The 24,887-nt window shown below is 38.0% G+C and overlaps 1 protein-coding gene across 1 annotated transcript in view; it reads right to left on the bottom strand.

The window, feature by feature from the left end:
• Positions 1-24,887, bottom strand: part of LOC125237749 — a 214,418-nt gene that overhangs the window by 93,539 nt on the left and 95,992 nt on the right.

Raw genomic sequence — 24,887 nt, 5'->3', positions numbered from 1 at the left:
GAGTACTTTCAATCTCACTGGGAGACAAAAAGTGTCCCAGAATTTCCATACATTTTTGTTACTTTCCTCTTTTGTTACTCCACACAATATGTACGGGAAATAGTAACAAAATAAGAAAAAATCGCATGATTTTTTTTTAAATTACAATTAAGGATTGAAAAGGCTAGTGATTCTGAGTAGAATTTTTTTCAAAAATATCGTATTTCATAAAAGTGGCAAAAACAAAGAAATGCTCATCACCTCCTGTGATTACATGTGTTGGTCATTAGACCAACCTAGCATATACCTGAATAATTACTAGGTATAGGACTTTTTATCTCATACCGTGATTCTAAAATCCGTGGAGTAGCCATATGAAAAAATTTCGAAGTCTAAGTCCAACAGTATGTAGTCAATTTGATTTTTGAACTAATAATGTTGTATGTTATTTTATTTTATTTTATTTTATTTGTTAGGAAAACTTACAGCTAAAGTTACAATAAGGCTTATAACATAAAAACAATGAGCCAATAACAAGTTTCCACAGATAGAAACTGGGCAAAGTACATGTTTATAGGTATAAATCGAGCATAGTTAAATATTATATAATATTATGATAAAATTTACTAATAATAACATTATTCAACTACAACTAGGGAACAAATCAAATTATTTTATTGAATATTTTTCGATTTGTTCTTTTTTCAAGTAGTCACACTACTATATATAAATTATAAATTTAAATAGATATCATACACGAAAGAAAAAACGACAAGGCCCACTGGTGGCCGAGCCGGGAATCGAACCCGGGTCTTCAGCTTACGCGGCTAACGTCTTCATCACTAGACCACCCGCTCTAGTTGTATAGATGCCGGCGCCGGCTAGTTGTATAAATGGCAGCACCATCTCTCTCGCTATATCGTAATGCTGCAAAGGATTCGTATAGGAGGTGCAAGCACTAATTGCTCGCCCTTAGAGTTGGTCAAAAGGCGCCTAGCCTTATCAAAGATAAGATACTCTAGAGAAATTTCGTCGGGTACCACGGCGGGCGGGTGGTCTAGTGGTGAAGACGTTAGCCGCGTAAGCTGAAGACCCGGGTTCGATTCCCGGCTCGGCCACCAGTGGGCCTTGTCGTTTTTTCTTTCGTGTATGATATCTATTTAAAATTATAATAACATTATTCGTTAAAATTAACTATTATTATTAGTAAGTTCGAATAAAATGAACTCAGTAACGATGTTTACATATTTATATTTAATATGACATCATACTGTTGGACTTGGAATTATTTTTATATGGCGACTCCACGGATTTTAGAACCACGGTATGCGATAAAAAGGTATGGCTAATCATTACATTTCATATAGTGTTGTTTCCGCACTAGTTCGCAAAGTGACCGTATAGTACATTACTTGACATTTCGAAATTTCCAAGGGTCATAAAAGGGTCAGCACGAGCACAGAGCCGCCAGACCTTCCTAATTTTCTCAAGTATGAAACAAATGGGATAATGTACCATATGCGTAAGAAAATACTGTTCGGTATATAAATATTGATATACATCATTTTCTGACTATTTCCGCCGATCGTTTACCAGACGCTTGAAAATCTTTCTAACTTACCCTAATTTTTTGAGCGAAAATGGTTAAGAAATAATGATTATGAATTCCTAACAGAATTTTCTGATATAATTGTGGAATATGAAATAGAGGCGATACATTTTAATAAGTTACGAATTGAGGACGGACTGCGGAAAGAAAATATCACTTGTTGCAAGCTATCCAAAAACGGTATGTATTAGTGTGTAAGTACTTGTGTGACTCATAAATATATGTACTAATGTTTTGCAAAATTATTTATGCCCGTGAAAGTACACAAATACCTACACACCTGTTTATTATAAGCATGTATTGCCACAAGTGTCTGTAAAAATATCTGTAGGAATTGCATAGCTTTTGCGTCAATGTGTCGAGCTATGTTTCAACGATTCTAAATTCCTCCCTAAATTCACAAGATGACGGAGATCTGTCAAATGGTTGAAGAGAAAAACGTGAGATAGATGTATGTGATGACAATTCTGTACTCTTTTCGATGGTTGTCAAGTCACATACCTAAAATAAACATTTTTTAAAATATTATCAAATGTATTTATGACTTTTTAGATGCTTACATAATATATTTATGAGACTTGCTCTGATTAATATGACAGATGATTTGTGTACATATTTTTGAATGATTAATATGTTCAGATAAAAATGTACCTTTCTATGCGCATTTATTTTTGAAGCCTTGGATTTGCTCATATATATATAAACTCGACTGTGCTTCGTGGAAACTACATTGCCATTCAAATGTGAATTCCATCAAGAGAATGGTCCGGATGCTTCATGTGCATCAAATACCTTTTTATCACAATTTATGTAGAAGTTCCAGATAATAAAGCACCTTATTGTACTGCAAGCATAAGGATCCCCTTGATCAAGAAAGTGATCAAAAAATGTTTAAAATTTAAAATATCAAGTTTTAGGTAGGTAACTAAAATGTGTATGTCAGGTAACGCAGCATTAATTGTTCGTGTAAGACGATAACATACATAATTTGTACGAATCAGGTAGGTCATAAACGTTACTAAAACTAAAATATTCCTCCCTGGATCGTACCTGGCCCAAGTCCCCATTATTCCCGCTGCATTACCTCGCTGGACCAGATACGATACGACCCAGAACGAGGATCGCAGCCCCTCTCCCGCAAACGACGCCCTAACTCTTTGAAAAAAGAGCGAGCCTCTGAACCCCAAGTCCCCGCCGTCTCAATTGCCACCGCCATTTATTTATTCATAATTTATGAATAAATAAATGGAAGTTGACGATAATATTAAAACATCGAGTAATGGTTGGCACAAAAGTAATGAGACACTTGGTTTACGTTTAATATTTTTTATTATTATTACAATACAAAAAGCTTAGTCGATGATGTAATCACCATTAGCATCTATGACTTCTTGCCAACGATCCGGCAAAGTTTGGTTGGATGCCTTTCGTCCAGAACTCTGATGGCTGTGCCTCGAAAAAGTTGTTCAACTCCACCTGTACATCATGGAAATCATTGAATTGTTTACCCCGCAAATGTCGTTTCAGGGCTCTAAACAAATGAAAGTCTAATGGTGCGAGGTCTGGAGAACAAGGTGGGTGGGGTATCGTCTCCCAGCCCAAGTTCTGCAGCTGTTGGCGAACGGTAGATGCGACATGAGGTCGAGCGTTATCATGTAGTAAAATTACAGTGGCTCGTTTTCGTCGTTTTTTCTTGATAGCAGAAGATAGTTCGGTGAGCTGTGTTGAATATTTGTTGGCGTTTACAGTTTCATTGTGTAATAGTTCATGAAACAGCATGCCTTGCGAGTCCCAGAAACAACAAAGCAAAACTTTTAAGCGGTTCTTTTGACTCAACTTCGGTTGAGTTGGTGGCGTTTCTTCTCGAGGCAGCCAAAAAGCACGACGTGTATCGTTCTCATAATAAATCCATGATTCATCTCCCGTAACCAGATCAGTCAAAAACTCTTTACGTCGGGGTCGCAGCAAAAGTGATTGACAGATGACGACACGGACTGCACGACTGGCGTCGGTAAGGATGTGCGGTACCCATCGAGCCAAAACTTTTCGATACCCAAGCTCATGCAGATGGTATTCCACAGCGTGGTGACTGCAGTTAAGTGCTTCCGCTAATTCACGAGTAGTAGCATCAGGATTCGACTGTAGTTCGCGGCGTAAATCGTCATCATTGAATGCAGGTGGTCGCCCTGAGCGTGACTGACTTTCAAGGCTCCTGTCTCCTGATTTAAAACGGTCAAACCATCTGGACACCGTGGCATGGCTTGTACTTCCAGCGCCCAATGCAGTGTTGATATTGTCAGCCGCAGCCCGCGTACTGTGGCCTAACAAGTACTCGTATAAGTAAAGTGTTCGAACTTGTCGCTCGTCCATTTTATTTCAATCTAACTAAACCAATCACGAGGGCGGCTTTATATACCCTCACATTAGAAGTACCTAGAATTTTCTACAACATACTAGAATATTATCGAAAACAATTAACGTAAGAAAGGAAATGTATAGAGTTTTGTAGAGTGTGTCATTACTTTTGTGCCAACCCAATATATTCAGGATGTTCAAGTAAAGGTATCACTGCCTCTAACCTCCTTGTCGCTACGAGCAAACATGACTAAATGATGAAGGATAAGTAAGTACGAAATTTCCCCGTGTGTTTATATTATTATTAATTTATATCGAGTTAATACCTACACACACGCGACAACATGATACGTTTTGCTTAAGAAAGGGTCCCATAAACGATTACAAGCCTAAATTAACTATTAATCGTTTGACTTTGTCTCTCATTTTAGCTTATATAAAAATGAGATAAAACATATGACCAATAATAACTGCTTTCAATTTGCTTTACATGCTAGTTTTTGACAGACGACGATTTTTTTACAAAATTGTACTATAATCTATAACAGAACTGTACCTACACAAGTTTTTTGTCAGGTGGTCTGGTCTCGATCTGGTCCGTGACCATAGACAATCCGCCGAATCTCCTGCTAAAATTAAGTTCGTCTGGATGTGCCTTTATAATGAATTATTTTTGCTGTGAATTCATATCGTACACCGCGCCATCTGGTTTACAGTTTTGTCCCTAGTTAGCTAGTAAGGGTAATAAGAAAAACCCATGTTTTTACTAGTGACCTCTAGTCTAATTTGCCGCAACGGTTACAAGACTGACACTTACGGATGACAGTAGATACGCTAGTGTGCGTGAATGCAAGAAATTGTAATATATTGCAGTTTTTACATGATATTAATGAATTGAGACACACTTGAGCTTCATATTTCTCGGATTGGGTGCCATATTTTTTTTTCTCCACGCCGAATCCAACATGTTTTGAAAAATTTCTTGACTTTTAGAAAAAATGCTGATAATTTGCAAATTGTGCACAGTAACGCCATCTTTTAGTGCTTGGTCGGCAGGAGATCCCGGGACTTCCACCTTAAAACGGAGTGTCAGTTTCTGACACTTACTATTTTATCGACTTGTGGATTATAAGTGCATTTATAATACACACATAGAAACTGCTTATAGGAGTATAATTTTTGCGTAATACGTTTTATAAATGAAAAACGGCAGAATCTTTATTTATTTATTTAAACTTTTTTGCACAAAATATACAAAAATGTACAAATGGCGGACTTAATGCCAAAAGGCATTCTCTACCAGTCAACCATAGGGCCAAACAGAGATTCAATACAAATGGTGCAGAGAGAAAACAAAAAGGTGATTTACTAAGAAGAAAAGCAAACTATATATATACATTAATCAAAAAACTATATATACAGATTAAACTATAATTATATTACTTTAATCAAACAAGTCTGAATTTGATTTGCAAAACCGAAGTGTAGAACAAAGTTTTCTGAATTTTAAGGAGCACTAAAAATTACATTGACATTTGAAAAATGTTGCCTAGAAAAGAAAATAACATTTTTTAAACACACGGGTACTAGCCAAAGTCAATCGCTTACGAATCGCGCTCTCTCAATGTGGACGAGCGAAAAGAGATCTGGCTACGACGACCCAGGCGAGAGTAGCCAAGTGTGCAATTGTTGTCACTCCGTATCGTATCGTAGTGTTATCTCTCTCTTACGCTCATCTGTATATGAGGCAAATCGTTCGCCACAGACCGTAAAATACTTTGCTCTTGGCTGTAACCAAGTGGAAGTGGCCCTGTAGGCTCTGATAAAACATTGTCTCTAAGTGCGTTTTCACATTATCCGATCCGATATCGGATGTAGGACCGATATCTCATACATTTAAGCCGCATCTTTGATGTTTGCCTTTGAAATCCTTCCGACATCAGATATCGGATCGGATAATGTGAAAACGTACTAACACGTATAAAATGAACCACCTCGCTATCCACGGTTCGCTATGTACAGTTGAATACAAAGAGATGTATCCACTTTTTCACTCAAAAAGAGGATACATCTCTTTGTGGTCGACTGTACCTAATATCCCAACCGATTTACGCCAAGCTTTCTACGAACAACGACCTTACTAGTCTTGTTAGTCCTTTGTCACAGAATATATAGGTTATTACTACCAAAGACCTATATAACTTCGTAAAGACCGATAAAGTCTAAGAAAAAAACGTACCCCAAAACCATACAGAAAAAGGTACGGTGAGCTAGATGGCGATACACCTTTGGGGTACGCTCGGCTAGATGGCGCTAATATTAATATTTGACATTTTAAAACATATCGCCTGTGTGGTGCCGGGTTAAGATTTCACCACCCCCTTTCTTCCCGTGGGTGTCGTAGCAGGCGACTGTGGGATATGGGTTAAATTGTGGCGTAGGCGAGAGGCTGGCAACCTGTCACTGCAATGTCACAGTTTCGTTTTCTTTCAACCCCTTATTTGCCAAGGGTGACACTGAAACCTGAGTAGTTTCATGTGCTCTGCCTACCCCTTCATGGGACACAGGCGTGATTGTATGTATGTATGTATGTATGTATATAGATTATTACTACACTATTGTCTACACTAAAATTACAAGTCAAGGTATGATTTTATTAGCAACTAGCATTTGCCCGCGGCTTCGCTTTAAATTCGAAGATTGCAGAATGCACCATACAAACTTCCAATCTCCATTTCAGGGAAGTGAAAGGTTAGAAAGAGACAAAAAGTAGCCTATGTCACTCTCCATCCCTTCAACTATCTCCACTTAAAAAATCACTCCGTTTCCTCGCTCCGTTTGGCCGTGAAAGACGGACAAACAAACACACACACACACTTTCCCATTTATAATATTAGTATGGATACTATACTATTGTCTACACTAAGTTTACAAGTCAAGCTATTTGATTTTATTAGCAACTAGCTTTTGCCCGCGGCTTCGCTCGCGTTAGAAAGAGACAAAAAGTAGCCTATGTCACTCTCCATCCCTTCAACTATCTCCACTTACAAAATCACGACAATTTGTCGCTCCGTTTTGCCGTGAAAGACGGACAAACAAACAGACACACACACTTTACCATTTATAATATTAGTTTGGATGTGACCTGATACAGGCTGTTTATTTAAGTTGCCTGCAATAATTAAACGCACTAGATAATAGATAAAGCTTTGTCTCTAACACGTACAAACTGAACAAGCTCGCAATACGATATCCGCTATGTAATATGCCAGCTGATCTACGCCAGCTTTCTACGAACCACGACCTTGCTCAACTAGTTACACTCTTGCTAGTTATATTGTCTACAGTAAACTTACAAATTACTGAGTTTTGATAACCAGCGTAACGTGACCTAATACGTAGTATTTATTGACGTGAAATTTAGTTTTTAGACTTAGAGTTTGATTTCAATTGTCACCAATGCAATGAACTTGGTTGTACTAGTAGACTATGTACAGACTGCATTAGAAAATAAATCTTATACTTTTAAACGAGCAATTCTTGTACATTTATTTATACCGACGATCTCGGAAACAGCTCTAACGATTTCGCTGAAATTTGTTATGTGGGGGTTTTCGGGGGTGAAAAATGGATCTAGCGTAGCCTTAGATCCCGGAAAACGCGAATTTTCGAGTTTTCATGAGTTTTTCTTTCGCGTTATTAAACGTAAAATATGGTCGTTAATTTCGCCGCGCGCGCATCGATTCCGCTTAGCTCAGTCGTACGAGGTCGGTCTAATGTACGCAGATAGATCGTAGGTGTCAGGGTTTCGAATCCCGGCCAGAAATTAAGTTTTTGTTTTTTGTCTTTTTTTTGAAATTTTACAGTATTTATAAGAGTTTTTTTGTTATCTAAAGACGTGATATATTAAAATAGAACCGAGCGAAGCTCGGTCGCCCAGATATTTTTAAAGTAAAATAACGAAAGTTCGTTTCAGTTTGTTAAGTATTAGACATCAACGCCGCCGCCCACTAGAATCATCATCATCGTCTTTGCGTTAGCCCGGTATTTGCCATGGCTCATGGGAACCTGGGGTCCGCTGTGACAACTAATCTCAAGATTTAGCGTTGGCACTAATTTTACGAAAGCGACTGCCATCTGACCTTCCAACCCAAAGGGTAACTAGGCCTTATTGGAATTACTTCGGTTTCCTCACGATGTTTTTCCTTCACCGAAAAGCGACTGGCAAATATCAAATTACATTTCGCACATAAGTTCCGAAAAATTCATTGGTACGAGCCGGGGTTCGAACCCGCGACCTCCGGATTGAAAGACCGCCGCCGACTAGAATTCAACATGTATGTATTGTTTATGTCTAACAACACAAAATTAGTAACGAATTAAATTACTTGACTGTACTATATTCATTTTATACACTCAACTCGAGCAACGTCCATTAAAAAAAAACTCGAGCAACTTAATTTTTTAATAATGTTTTTTTTTTTTTTACTGTCTTTTATTCATTTTATTGCTCTCTTTTTATTATGTTGCGATTAATTTGTGTGTTGCGAGTAATCTGTATATTGTGTGTGTTTGCAGTTTGCCAAATAAATGATTTATCTATCTATCTGTCTATCTATCTAACTATCGATTTATTAATCCCACAGACTATAATAGTGTGTTGCGTAAACTTCAAACCTAGCGCCTGGAGCTGTCTCGCCTAGCCTTCAGAGCATGCTTTATTGCTGCCTGCTTCCGTTGCGATACTATAACTGGACCGTCTGCGCCTTTAGAATGGTTTTGAATACATTGATGAACCAAGGGACCAAGCTAAAAAGCTCACAAAAATATAGGTTGATCTAATTCATTAAGGGGCCCACAGATAATAAGTAGGGGAGACCGAGGCTAGTTGACTATCTATAAAAAAATTGAGCCAAAAATCTAACTTGAGCCAATCGCCATACGATATGACGTACGAGAGGCTCATCGGTGACTGAGCGGGGGGAGGTGACGGACCTCACTGGTTGGCTCATGTTTGATTTTTGGCTCAATTTTTTAATAGTTAGTCAACCTACCCCTACAGTCAACTAGGTACGTCTCTCCTACCCACGCCAGATAACAATGGCCTGTCAGTTAAAGTAAAAAGTGTCAGCGTCCAAGAATTGCGCAGATCCTTCCCGTCCAGCGAAATGATGGTCAGGCTTCTTTAAGCTCTTACCAAAAATACAGAACATAGAACACAAGTTATACAAAGACGCGAATCTACTTGGTTCTACAACTTTTCACGACTTACCAATAATTGATGAAATCAATTAAAATATAACGTTTTCACGGGAAAAATCTTGATGCGTGTAGAATTTACTCGAACAGAGCTATTTCATCAATTACCATGGGATTCACACACTAAATAAATCAAAACGGTTATTGAATTACTGCATATTTTGTTTGTAGTCAGGCGCAATCGTAATATTTATTTAATTATTTATAAAATTTGAAACCTAAAAGTGTCACAAGTTCTCACTGCTGAGATGAAAAATTGCTAGTGCCACAAAATCAAACATTTCAGCACCTCGTGTCCAAAAGTCCCACAATAGTTACGATTTTGGATTCTTAGTTTTTTAAAGAATTTGCAGCAAACATTATCTTTTTTTTTAGTCTTATGTTCGTATATAGCAGCGATCTTTCTCTGTCTCTCTAAACTGTTATAGGCATTCAGATGTTGACTAACAACCATGGCTAAGCATTAAGTAAATATGCGTCTCATACAAACAGATAAACAGTCCAAATGCGTTTCGCATTAATACCTTTAGATCATTTCATTCACGGAGTCGGGTGCTCTGGTTCATAATGTCAAACTATTAAGTTCAGCTTTGACCAATCTGCCCGACATCTTGAATGACACACCCTGTATACAAGTACCTAGCTGTCCCTGTGTACGTTTGCTTTACTTATTTACTTTATCTTCGTTCCTTGCAAGGCTGACTATGTTGGTCTTAGTAATATTTATATTATTTATTGAGGACATAGTGGTTTGAACATTTATTTAGAATTTAAGATATTTTTATTTTGTACTGTAAATGTTCTTTACTTACTGGGACCTCTTTTGTTACCAACGCAATATGACACATCTTTTCAAAAGTAGTTTACATGAGTCAGTGGAGAAGGAGGCTGGCGCAAGTGGACTAGGCTGGAAGGATTTGGAAGCAGTCGCCCAGGATCGTGAAAAGTGGAAGATTCTTCTGAGAGCCCTATGTCCCTAGTGAGGGATAACAGGAACACATCATCATCATCATCATCATCATCAAACATTTTGGAACCCACGTATAACGGAGAATATTATAGGAAACATGTTAAGATACATTTTTAACCCCCGACGCAAAAACGACGGGGTGTTATAAGTTTGACGTGTCTGTCAGTCTGTCTGTGTGTGTGTGTGTCTGTCTGTGGCATCGTAGCTCCCGAACGGATGAACCGATTTAGATTAAGTTTTTTTTGTCTGAAAGCTGAGTTAGTCGGGAGTGTTCTTAGCCATGTTTCATGAAAATCTGTCTACTATGTCGCGGTCGGGGGTTTTCAAAATTTTCATTGACATATAAACTCACTTTCAAGATTTTAATAGTTTACTATCACATTTTTACACCATTGTTTCTCCAAAAGCATTGCACAACTGAACACTCATTGTAGCTCAGATCGTGATATGGCGGGACATTCATTACAAGACACAAAGCATTTGGTTTCCGAACGCAACCGGCGCGCGCGCCGCTTGTCCGATGAACTTGTTATCTACTAGGAAATTACTATACTATAGATACAGTTATGAAATGACATTTTCTTTCTTTAAATTATGTTAATCGAAAATGCTCAGTATAATTGACAGAAACAGAAAGAAAAGCTCTGCTGACCTGACATGCCGCTGATGCGAAGGTTTGTAAATAAATAAGAGCCAAGACACTTCTTTAAAATAAACTCCTTAGGTATATAGCTAAATATTGATTTGGGCAAATCCATTTACCGTTGTACCCAATCAAGAAACTGTCAAGGCATACATTAAATTAGTCAGTTTATTTAGTAACGCACATTTTCAAAACTTATACAAATGTTAGGTAAATGTTTTTATTTTATTTTATTAATTTTAAAACAGCGTACGTAAACGGTAAAAAAAATCAATGCTTTAACAATTCTTAATTCGGAGCAACGGTACCTAAATAGAAATGCCGTTTTCCGTTTTCACTACCTATCACGGCTATCACCTATCCTATCAGTTAGTTATCACCGATCAAATCAAGTGTTAGCAGCAAAAACAAAAACTTTGCTCATGAATAGGATACTGGCATAATCTATTTATAGGTTATAACGTACCTAGAGCTAATATTTGACGCATCTCAAATTTTGAATCGTACAGTAAATCTGGTCAGCCGGCCTTGTTACACAACAGATAACCATTAGTCACAGAAAACGCTTTTGTTTCATTTCGCTAATTGATTAGTGCAATTGGTTATTTCGCCTTTTTATATTGACCCAGATCCATGTTTTGTAATGCTGCGAAAAATTGAACTATTACGATAATTTCAGCGGAACTATCAAGGATGAAATTGAAAACGGTTCTGTCTGTGAGTTTTTTTTAAACCTTTATTTCCTTGGAACAATATTTGATAATAGAACTATCTAATAGGCATATCTATACATAGTACTAATTTCCAGTTTTGCTATATTTATTAATCAGTCAATATCTGGGATAATTTTCGGAAAACATGTAAACACTCTATAATACGCAATTACCTAGAGATCGCGATTTCAGTTTGGGGTAAAATTTATAAATATGGCAAATTTTATCAACATCGTATGCAAAATTGATTCTTTAAAGACATACTTACATACAATTTGCACCACTGAGCTTTTGCATTTTATCTGACTTATTAAACAAATTCGCTTTCAAAAACACTCTTGCAAAAAGGTCTCGCATCCACGCCATACTTATAAAAAAAACACCAAAGTCAGGATTTGGCGCGAAAGTCTATGACATTCGCCGCCATGTTTGGCGGCCATCTTGTATGACCTTGCTCCAGTAACACGGCGGCTCGTTTCGCAACTCAGTGGGAAAAATCCTCTTTATCGATCTATCTTAAGATGCGTTCTGGTAATAATCTTGCACTTATCGTAATGTGTATATTATACGTTAATGTATTAAGGTTTTGGATGATTTAAGTAGGTTATGTTTGTTTTATTTTCAAACTACATATTCTTCTGAAAATTTGTAAGTAAATTTCTTGTTGAATTAAATATTTGTGTTTGTTGGTCCAGGGTTTGGATTCCTTTTAATTAATGAGCTACTTATTGTTAGTTTATAGAATGAAATATTATCAGCATAATATTTCTATAAATACGTACTATCTTAGTCTCATGCGTACATAGATACACACGTTAACGTTAAACTCATTAAAAATCTTTAAAACTTCAGCCATAATTTTTTATCTGACCAAAAACGATTAAACCAAAGTTAGGAATATGACCTTGAACCGCCTACTATCATAAAGCATACTTGATCCACATTTAATTAGCAGCACTCCATACTTTGTATCATAAATCATATCGCACACGACAAATATGGCGGCAAGTCAACGAACCTCCATTGTACATCCATAGATGGCTCTGCTAATGTCATCAGTCTTATAAGGAATACAGAAAACTGTAGAGGACAGAACTTTGACTATTTCATTATTTAAACTTTATTGCACAAAAGAAATCTTATAGTAGGTACAAAAGGCGGACTTCATGCTAAAAGTAATTTTCTACCAGCCAACCTTAAGACACAGCAGAGATTGTGGGCGGTACTAATAAGTACTAAAAATAGAAACAAAAAAAATAACCGATCATGTAAAATATATATCAATAATATTTAAACCATTTAATACTTCGAAAAAATAACTCTGCAATGATTTCCATGGCTAAGACTACGCAAGTGTTGATGTGTTTAATTTAAACGTCAAAAAAAGTTGTATAAAAACACATACACAGTTTGGTCTATATCTTATGTCATTCCATTATACTTTATGGACTTCGTTGATGTACACATTTGACAAAGTAAGGCAATTAGAGGACGACAACTTTTTGACAAAGTACGAGTAGGTGCCTAGTTGATAATAATAATTGCCGAAAGTAAATATATGTTGATATTCAATATGTAACTACTCTAAATTCCAAACACAACGTGACAGACTGTTCAACCACAGTATATTATTATATTAGTTACACATAATATTCATATTATACGCGAAGTGACTTAATAATTGCACATTGGCACGTAATTTTAGAATTTGAACGCCTACAAATTTTCTACGCCTCAAGGCAGTCGAGTTACTGCACTATTATTTATTGTCTATGACATAATGTCCTCTTGTTATGTGAGCAAATTATATAAAGTATGTCAAAGAACATATCACTATCACTATCATATAATGAATTACTTATAGAAAATTGAATTCTGCCACGTGATGAATAGGACCGGTGTTTGAGCTGTGATGTGATATTTTTAAATGTCTGGTGAGAAATAATGTAGTTCAAGATGTATACGAGTATATTACCTACTACGTATATTTGGCATATTAGTTAGGTAGGTAGGTATATATCAAATATCTACAAATTTAAAAAGCTACTAATATTACGTAAAGTCATCATCCTCCTTGCGTTATCCCGGCATTCTCCACGGCTCATGGGAGCCTGGGGTCCGCTTTGACAACTAATCCCAAGATTTGGCGTAGGCACTACTTTTTACGAAAGCGACTGCCATCTGACCTTCCAACCCGAAGAGTGAACTAGACCTTACTAATATAACGTAAAGTAAGTACTAATAATAACATATTTTCATTAATAATAACATATTAATTGCTTATTTTTTGTATCATTGATTAATCATATTATAAGTAGATATTATTCTTATTCTGACAACTAAGTAGCACAGAATATTAGATTGATGAGAAAAAATAATATTTGGGAGGCCCAACATAATGTAACCATAGCAACGAGAGAAGAAAAAGTTGATTCCCCAGGGTCATCACCAACTAGGCTATTGGTCACGGTGTTAACAGATACCATGACAACGATAACTTTAAACATATTGTAGTGAATAGAATGGTATTTGATTATTATTTTGTAAAATGTATTGTAATGAATAAAATGGGTGTTATATGAAAAGTGTGCCGGAATGAACCCTGGTAAGGCTTCGGACTTTTGTAGTACAAGGTCCTCTTGCTATACTAATCTAACGCTGTGGGTTTCATAGAGTTGATGTGAATAATAATGCCGAAATATTAATTCATGCAAATATAATTCATTAGGACTAAAAAACTAAGGGCCGATTACATGGGCTCAAGGCCGGTTAAACTTAAGGTCTAGCCGCTTATGGTCTACACGCGCGGTGTTGTACGATAGACGACTACGCGTATCTTTGGCCAAAGAAAACGGGGGGAAAATGTTTGTGCACTCACGAACTCGTGGTCTCGTCGTTTGCAGCGCCGGTACCGTCAGGGTACGGGCGGAACGTCGGTGGCGGCGGTGGGCGACGAGCTCGCTGTAGTTCAGGTCGCGAGTGTGACCCGTGAAGTCCTTAGCTTGGTCGGCGGCGGACCAGGCGCCGCGCGACTCACAGCCCGGGTCCAGGAGCTGTAGCTTGCGGAGAAAGACGCCAGCGCTATCAGCGCATCGTTGACGCGCCCGCGCCAAAGGCGCCGGTCAGACGACGCCGGCAAATGATGGGGGGGGACGTGTAAAACACCTTGAGGTCGCCGGCGCTACCTTGCAGCAGCGCCCGGCATACAGCCCACGCCCCGTCAGCTGTACTCTACGGTGGGGACTCGGGAGCCTCGCGGGCTTTCAACACACTGCACGCACGCACACTTCACACGCGATATACGTTTTCTTAGTTTACCAACACAAGAACTACGCCTGGCAGCATGTCAAGGCGCAATCAGCCGCCTGCGGCGGCGGCGGGGACCGGATCAGAAATTAATCAACGGAGCGCGCGTGTTCCCGTCTTCGATCCTGTGCTCATCTATCAAAACCGTCGACTGAACCAACCCACGAAAATCTGCGTTCCGTTTGTTCGGTCCGCTCTCCATATCAGACTCAGTCCTATTAAAAAACCTTGAATAAATTGAACTTCAAACCGTATCGACATTATTTATACTATTTAATAATGGTTATCACCACACGGGATTTAATAGCAATTCTTAACAAATCTTTGACCTTTTTCTATTTGTGTCTCCCCTCCGAACTACGTGAAACGAAACGCACCAACTTTTTCTATTTGTCAAATTCTGACTTATTTCTACCGTACATTCTCTAACCTATTTCATGTAACCAATATCTAATTACTTTTTTGGAAATACCAAAAGATGTGGGATGTGATCGGATTTACTAAATTCTACGTTACAAAAGGAACATTTTGGTGTGCGCAAAGTCTAGTTCTGTTTTGTAATTACTGTGTACCAAGTCCTAGAAGTTTGACTTAGCCTAGTGTTTATATCGCGGCATATCTAAAGTTCAGGGCTTCTATATGGCCTAAATGAATGCAAAATTAGGAGTTCAGAAGGTAAGCCACGATTTTATATGGGCGTTAAGCTTCGGTGTATGTTTTCTGTGGAAAAAAACGGCATCGAAAACCGATGGTGATATTGAGGTTAATTTTCATATAAAATGTATGTAGTATCACTACAGTATCCCCCTTCTCGGCAAAAAGGGAGAGTACTACTCGACCGAAACAGCCGGGGTAACCGTGAAAAAAAATAAGAAATATAGATCCAATCAACATTTTTTTTTTTAAATAATTATTATGCACTTATGTTACTTACTATTGTCGCTTGGACTATAATTCCTATTTCTACGTTTTATAGCTAATTTCTTAACTAGTATTGTTTCCTATTCTAAGTGTTTGAAATCATAGTGGCGTCCCACTATGGTTTCTGGAATTGTAACCTAAGGTTTTATCTATAGTTCGTTAAAGATTTTTTTTTTAATTAAATAGTTTAATTACTATGACTATAATTACTTATAGCATACCTACTTAATACAAGCTACCTTAAGCTTCTATGGCTGTACAACATTTAAGTGCCAAGTACTTTGACTAGAGTCACTTGTTGTAAGTTCACCATATTCATTAATTATTTCAATACGACTATATTCTATTTTACCATCTAGCATGCTGTATTATATACATGCTTAGACCTACTGTCCTAGTATTTTAAAATAACTTGGTAACTATTTGTTACTTGTTATTTACAACTCTAAATTACTTAGATAGTGGAGGCTTATTCATATCTCACACTTCTAGTTCAAATAGTTAAGTTTTGCCTTGAGGCTTGCAATATATTGAGAAAAAAAACTTAGTATTCGTTTTTTCTCCCAAAGTATTGAGCTTTAGTCCATGACTTTGTACTACCCTAAGCGCTTAAGGTGTACAGTTATGTAAGAAATTGGTTTTAATGGGAACGTTCCAAAAAAAAATTTTTTGACTTGTGTTGTCAAAATTAGTATGTGATCACATAAAAAGTGTGTTCTATGAACACTAAAAAAATCTTGGCAACTATGGCCAAGGAAGTAGGGATCCCTTTTAAAAAAAATGTGGGTTTTTATAATAACTTTACCCAAAAAAATTTACCAAAATATTTGCAACTAATTCGAGCTTACACCTTGTGGCAATTTTATTATATCTTTGACATGATATTTTCCTATTTTACCAGTGTCCATCTCCTGAAGATCATAAACGACATCCGAGTGCTTCTTGATGACTTTGCATTTCAGGAAGCGCGGAGCCAGTTTAGCAGAGAAGAAATGTGCTGCGCTTGACTGTACGAAGTTGCGACGCCACACGATATCGCCTACGCTTAACCGCAGTTCCCTACGGCGCAGATTATATCGTGCTGCGTTTTGTTTGTACGCTTTGGTCAAAGCCTCGGTGACACGCTGGAAAATATTTGCCAAATCGTTGAGAGCGGTTGCTCTTTCGGACCGGTCAGAAATCTGAAGATCATCTAACGAATTAGGAACGCCGTTTCTTATAGAATACAGCGTGCCGTCCGTCATCATCTCACGGCCTTTTGCCAACAAAAATGGTGTATACCCCGTTGCAATATTAACAGTACTATTCAAAGATAGCTGAATTTGTGGTAGGTACTTAGACCAGTTTCTGTGGTCTTGTCCTACTAAAATAGCTAGGCAGGTTTGAATCGTTTGGTTAAAGCGCTCAACGGTGTTCGACTGGGCTGCGTAATATGCATTATAAAATATTTTAGGTATCGAGTATCTAATGCAAAAATCTTTAAATTGTTTACTTTGGAATATTGTTGCATTATCGCAAATTATAGTACAAGGAATTCCTTCCTTGTTTAAAATCTCAGATTCTATAAATGAGGTTACTGTTTTAGTGGTTGCAGTTCTAAGTGGGTGAATCCAACAATATTTTGTAAATATATCAACTATGGCTAGTATGTAGACGTGACCAGAATAAGATTTAACTAATGGGCCTATGAGGTCAATGGACAAAGTGTGCATAGGCTTATTGACTTTTTTCTGGTTTGTCATGTGTCCATGTGGAGGTTGATTTGAGTGTTTGTAAGCTTTACACTTTTCGCACATGGCTACATAACTTTTCACGTCTTCATACATGCCTTTCCAAAAATAGTTTTCTTTAACTTTTGATAATGTTTTAAAAGTTCCAGGATGGACCGTAAGGTTCTCGTGGTTTTCTTTGATACATTCTTGGATTAATTCTTTAGGTAATACTATTTTCCAATCGTTCTGTGAATTTAAACTAGATGTAGGTTTGCAATACCTAAACAACATATTATTTTTTATTTGATAATTTTTATGGAACAGTGGGTTTGATTCTACGTTTTTATATAATTTATTGTACCAATTATCTTTTGAACTGCTACCACCTTGAAATGTAACTGCCTCGATACGTGATAGAACATCTGGTACCACATGCGTGGAACCTTTTTTGTGTCTTATTTCAAAATCATAACATGACAACTGCATTGCCCAGCGCGCTAATCGACCTGAAGGGTTGTTGAGCGTTTTGAGCCATTTTAAGGACATGTGGTCGGTCACTACTATGAAACGGCTACCTTCTATGTAAGGTCTAAAATGGTTTATTGAATCTACTAAACTCAGGAGCTCTCTCTCGGTAGTTGAATAATTTCTCTCCTTCTTGGTGAGCAACCTTGAGTAAAAAGCTATAGGGTGTTCAACACCATCAATTTCCTGGATGAGGACACTCCCAATGCCAACGCTTGACGCGTCTGAGTGGATTTGGAACTGTTTGGAAAAATCGGGGCAGGCGAGCACCGGAGCCTGGGTGAGAGCTTCTTTGAGAGCTTGGAATGACTTTTCTGCTTCTTCTCCCCAGTCTACGGTGTCTCTGCCTTTCTTTTTACCAATCAGGGCAGTCATTGGAGCTATGATGGTTGAAAAGTTTGCTACAAATCTACGGTAATATGAACAGAGTCCTATGAACGCGCGCAGCTGCTTGGCTGTTGCTGGGCGCGGGAAATTTCTTATGCAATCTAATTTTTGTGGGTCTGTTAATAGACCTTGTGAACCGACTACATATCCCAAATATCTCAGTTCATCTTTGCAAAATTCGCATTTATTAAAATTTATGGTTAAACCTGCCTCGCTTAATGCCTTATAGACATCATTCAAAATTGCTAAATGTTCGTCAAACGAATTGGTGGCTATGAGAAGATCGTCACAATATGCGAATATCTTCTCGCCATATTTATGGTGAAAAAGAGAGTCCACCAATCGTTGCAGTTCGCATCCTGCGTTCGAAATTCCGAATGGAACGCGTTTAAATTCAAATAAACCGCGGTTGGGGACCACGAATGCACATTTTTGGCATGACGTCCCGGAGCCGTCAACATTATCGGAATCACAAAGTGAAATTTGCCAATAGGCTGCTGATAAGTCTATTGAACTCAAATATCTTGTGCCACGTAAATTATCTAAAATTGAGTTAATGTATGGTACTGGGTATGAATCTTTAACTGTGACATCATTTAATTTTCTTGCGTCTAAACAAAATCTCCAAGAGCCATCTTTTTTTGGGGTCATAACAACGGGGTTGGACCACGGTGATTTAGATGGTGCTATCACTCCAAGTTGAAGCATCCGGTCTACTTCTTCATTTAGTGCTTGCAATTTGGAGTCTTTCGCTTGCTCGGGCATCAATATTGACACGTACGTTTGAACTACAGCTTTGCCCCCTTGTAAAACAAATAACTATTAGTCATAATAAGCAAAAAAACGAAGACTGTAAAATCAATCAATCTATTTAAATAGGCTTTTAAATAGTTAACAATGTAAAATTATCATCTTGTTTTAAATATCAGAGCAATTTATGTGTGCAATGAACAATATTGTTTTAAAACTACATTGAATTAATTCAATAAAATGTCAAATTGTATAAATACTAGTCTAGAAACTTCTAGAACAAATTCTAAATGTCAAAAAATTGCTAATTAGTACTTGTATTGGTATTATTTTTTGCATGTTATTGAAAATTATTGTTTATCATAAGTATTTTTTTCTTGTCTTAATGCAGGTATGTGTTGTCTACCTACCTACTTAACAATTACGGTGACAATAACCTAGTTAAATGCATGATGTATTTATGTAACAACAATGTTCTCATGGAAGTGATGTATATCTTAAATGGGAATAAATGTCTTTAAACCTAAACCTAATTTGACCGGTGAGAGTGGATAGTATCTTTGTTTAATGGGTGGGCCCGTTGTTGTGATCCTATGTTCTACTAGTGATGTTTTACCCAGACCTCGTTCTTCCGTACTAATCGTTTTAAATTTATTTATTACTTTGTCTAACTTAATTGTTTCTAATGGTGAAAGATCATGTTTTGGAACTATGGCACATATTGTTTCACTTGGCTCCGGTTCAGTCCTTGCATTTTTATCTAAAATATGTATGTCTTTTAACTTGAAGAGATCGATCAACTCTAATGTTAGTATCGAGTCCATGCCAAAAATAAAGTTATCGGACACTTCTGGAATTACCATGAACATAATATTATAAGATGACCCTCTGAAGCTAAGTGGTAGTAGGATTTTTCCTATTACCTTAACGACAGAGCGGTTTGCACAAGTGGCTGTGGTAGTATATTGTAATAAATTAAATCCTCTCTGTAAAAAGTGTTCATGATAATTGTTTCCAATAATACTTAAATTTGCTCCAGAATCCATAAGACCTGTGTATATCTTTGAATTGACTCTAAAATCTATATAAATCCGGTTATCACCTTCTACTGCTTTTACTCCAGGAGTCACCGCACCTAAATATAGCATGTTTGAAATTTTATTGGTGGCTCCTGGTGCCTTTAGTTTTTTTGGAACATTGTCTGCTTCCGGTTGCCTGCTCGTGGTACTATTACATTTTTGGCAGGTGCTTGTTAGCACTCCTCTCTGGCCACACTGGAAGCAGACAATGCCAGGTATAGTGCGGCATTGTTTATAAGAGTGACCATTTCTTTTACATTTTTTGCAAGTTTGTTGGCTGTCTTTATTATTGAATTGTCTTTGTCTATTGTTGTTATTGTACTTTTGTGAATTAAATGATTTTACCGCATTTATTTGTTTTGCTTGTTTGATGTTTTTTTGACTGCTGGCTGCGCCTGGCAAGCCAGAGTAAGCTTCAAATCGCTTGCCTATTGCCAAAAGGTTTTGGATACTATTGGAGTCATCGACCGCCAATAGGTGTCCGTAAGAAGGAAGTATGTTATGCTTGATGATTTGCAGTAGTGTCATTTCTGACAATTTAGATGATAACCTAGCATTCATTGTTTGCATCTCTAAAATATAGAAATGCAGGGACTGACCCGGTGATTGCCTGTGTTCTCTGATATTTTTCTCCAACATGTAATCATTATCTATGGTTGTGAAAAATGATTTAAAATTATCTTGTAATTCCGATAACGAGGAGACCTCGTCGCGAATGTGCCTGTAATAGTCTAGGGCTTTACCGCTAAGTAAGTCTGAAAAGCATTTTAGAACTTTATGTTCTGGAGTATCTCGACTCCGCCTATAGTCATCAATCCGGAGGAAAAAGTCAGAGACATCTGAGTCACCTGAAAACTTTAAGTTCCAGGACCGCAGATGGTCCTCTTTTAAGACATGAACAATGCGTTCATTATTTTCCCTAATATCTCTAATGGGGGTAGAAAACTTCCCTGTCAAATCCAGGTTTGCTCGGCGAACAAGTTCAGGTGCCCCCAATGTGGGCATTGAGGGTTGAGGATTGTCTGATGTGGATGGGCCGGGCGGGTGGGCTTCTGCATGAGCAGGACCCCGCGGTCGCGTGTTGACATATGAGGGGATCGGAGACTTATTGTCTCTTGTATTTACTTCTTGATAATCATCGACGTCCGACATGTTGCCAAAGACGTGGGTCCACCTGAGTCAGGTCTAGCAATAAATAAATCAATGACACTTCTGTGTTTACAGAAAATGTGAAATAAAATATAAATGCACTCTTAAAGTGAGAGTGAGAAATAATAAGTGGCTGGTGCTATGCTATTCATTCATAGCGCAGCCTAAAAAATTATAATAATAAATAAACTTGCTAGCCTGTTACAAGTGGACTCACAAATTAATTAATTTATTTATTATATTGTCATATTTAGTGACTGATTAAGATTCAGGTAAAAAATGTGGCCCACAAAATTTCAAATTTATTAAATTTAAATTTTTAAGAAATAACACACTATGAAATCCACAGGGTAATAAAGTATTAAATTGTTTCGGGCGCCATATTGTAGTGAATAGAATGGTATTTGATTATTATTTTGTAAAATGTATTGTAATGAATAAAATGGGTGTTATATGAAAAGTGTGCCGGAATGAACCCTGGTAAGGCTTCGGACTTTTGTAGTACAAGGTCCTCTTGCTATACTAATCTAACGCTGTGGGTTTCATAGAGTTGATGTGAATAATAATGCCGAAATATTAATTCATGCAAATATAATTCATTAGGACTAAAAAACTAAGGGCCGATTACATGGGCTCAAGGCCGGTTAAACTTAAGGTCTAGCCGCTTATGGTCTACACGCGCGGTGTTGTACGATAGACGACTACGCGTATCTTTGGCCAAAGAAAACGGGGGAAAATGTTTGTGCACTCACGAACTCGTGGTCTCGTCGTTTGCAGCGCCGGTACCGTCAGGGTACGGGCGGAACGTCGGTGGCGGCGGTGGGCGACGAGCTCGCTGTAGTTCAGGTCGCGAGTGTGACCCGTGAAGTCCTTAGCTTGGTCGGCGGCGGACCAGGCGCCGCGCGACTCACAGCCCGGGTCCAGGAGCTGTAGCTTGCGGAGAAAGACGCCAGCGCTATCAGCGCATCGTTGACGCGCCCGCGCCAAAGGCGCCGGTCAGACGACGCCGGCAAATGATGGGGGGGGACGTGTAAAACACCTTGAGGTCGCCGGCGCTACCTTGCAGCAGCGCCCGGCATACAGCCCACGCCCCGTCAGCTGTACTCTACGGTGGGGACTCGGGAGCCTCGCGGGCTTTCAACACACTGCACGCACGCACACTTCACACGCGATATACGTTTTCTTAGTTTACCAACACAAGAACTACGCCTGGCAGCATGTCAAGGCGCAATCAGCCGCCTGCGGCGGCGGCGGGGACCGGATCAGAAATTAATCAACGGAGCGCGCGTGTTCCCGTCTTCGATCCTGTGCTCATCTATCAAAACCGTCGACTGAACCAACCCACGAAAATCTGCGTTCCGTTTGTTCGGTCCGCTCTCCATATCAGACTCAGTCCTATTAAAAAACCTTGAATAAATTAAACTTCAAACCGTATCGACATTATTTATACTATTTAATAATGGTTATCACCACACGGGATTTAATAGCAATTCTTAACAAATCTTTGACCTTTTTCTATTTGTGTCTCCCCTCCGAACTACGTGAAACGAAACGCACCAACTTTTTCTATTTGTCAAATTCTGACTTATTTCTACCGTACATTCTCTAACCTATTTCATGTAACCAATATCTAATTACTTTTTTGGAAATACCAAAAGATGTGGGATGTGATCGGATTTACTAAATTCTACGTTACAAAAGGAACATTTTGGTGTGCGCAAAGTCTAGTTCTGTTTTGTAATTACTGTGTACCAAGTCCTAGAAGTTTGACTTAGCCTAGTGTTTATATCGCGGCATATCTAAAGTTCAGGGCTTCTATATGGCCTAAATGAATGCAAAATTAGGAGTTCAGAAGGTAAGCCACGATTTTATATGGGCGTTAAGCTTCGGTGTATGTTTTCTGTAGAAAAAAACGGCATCGAAAACCGATGGTGATATTGAGGTTAATTTTCATATAAAATGTATGTAGTATCACTACAATATGCTACCTTATAGAATGTAACCATAGCAACGAGCGAAGAACTTGATTCCCCCAGGGTCATCACCAACTAGGCTATTGGTCACGGTGTTAAACAGATACCATGACAACGATAACTTCGATAAAATCAGGCGATGACATTGTGTGTCCGTTTACATAATTTATTACGTGTCTTATGAGAAATATATTCGTTTGTATGTAAATGTACGGGAGACAATGACCGTAGAACAATGTATTTGTATTTGGTACAATGAAGGGAAGCGGGTGCTAATTGGTGCTATTGAAGGGAGCGAGCGGTTCGAGACCTCGGCATGACGAGGGCAAAATGCACCGGTGCTAGTGATTTTCTTTTAATAATTATATTGAACCATATAAGCCACAGATCGACTACGTCGGAAACAGATGCCTCAACCATTATTTAATAATAAATAAAACTATGAAAGACAACATTATTTTGACATTTATATGCTCAACAATAAAGTCATTGAGTGTATATTATTATTTTCTCAACATGGTATGAAATATTGATGTTATGTGCCTTATAATTGGCAGCGAAGTATGACGTTGCAGGTGCGGCTAGGACGATTGATAGATAATGGAATTTCATACAAACCTTGCAGGCCAAGGCCGGCAAAGTCTTCTTTTTTAATTTCCAAACACAGATAATTGTGACATAACATCCAGGTATTTAGCCAATTAAAAAAAACTATAAGGGGCTTTATAGACGTGCCGACTGCAACTGGTACGGGCCCTAGACAATATTTGATTTTGGGGTGCGTTTTCATACAAAAAAAATTTTTTCGTTTTTTTTTAATTTTTGTTTTTTTATAGGCGTATATAATACGGGGTAGGTATTAAAGGGAACGAAAATTCGATTATTTTTGCGCTACGACGCACCGTTTAGGAGATACAGCCATCCAAAGTTACTATTTTCAGTAGACTTTATTTATTTCATACCATGTTTGAGAAAAGCACTATACATACCTCGGCGGGAAATGGGGTTGCCCGCCTCAGACCTATCCGGCCTCGTTTCGCTCGGCCGTCTATATGTCTTCGGCCGGCAACCCCATTTGTCCCGGCCTCTGTAGTAATGTACTATTCTTACCCATGCTAAAATAAAGACCTTATATGACGATTTAGATCGAAAATGATCTGTATACTGATCGGACAAGTCTATTGACAAATAATTTGCTAGTCTCAAACACAGATATTAAAACTTTTACTGCCAACCGGCTACTTGTAAAAACTAGGCCAAGTTCACTCCACTTCCTGTCGCCGATTGATATTCATTTAACATACGATTACTAAGCGAAATCTGGTTAGGTAGTTACGAAGTTGTTAATGTAATCGTTTTAAACGTTTAAAGATTAACCCCTTATTCATAAACGTTCACTAAAGTTATCAAGCCGATAATGTTCTATATCCCTTTCTATCACACCAATACGTCGAAAAGGGACAAACGAACTTTATCGGCTTGATAACTTTAGTGTACGTTTAAGAGTAAGGGGTTAAGTAGGTAATAAAATGTATTCTAGGTTTTGAAATACTTGTG

The sequence above is a fragment of the Leguminivora glycinivorella genome, chromosome 22, assembly GCF_023078275.1.
Source record: "Leguminivora glycinivorella isolate SPB_JAAS2020 chromosome 22, LegGlyc_1.1, whole genome shotgun sequence".
In the NCBI taxonomy this organism is placed as follows: domain Eukaryota; kingdom Metazoa; phylum Arthropoda; class Insecta; order Lepidoptera; family Tortricidae; genus Leguminivora; species Leguminivora glycinivorella.
This window is presented reverse-complemented; position numbering and strand designations above follow the sequence as displayed.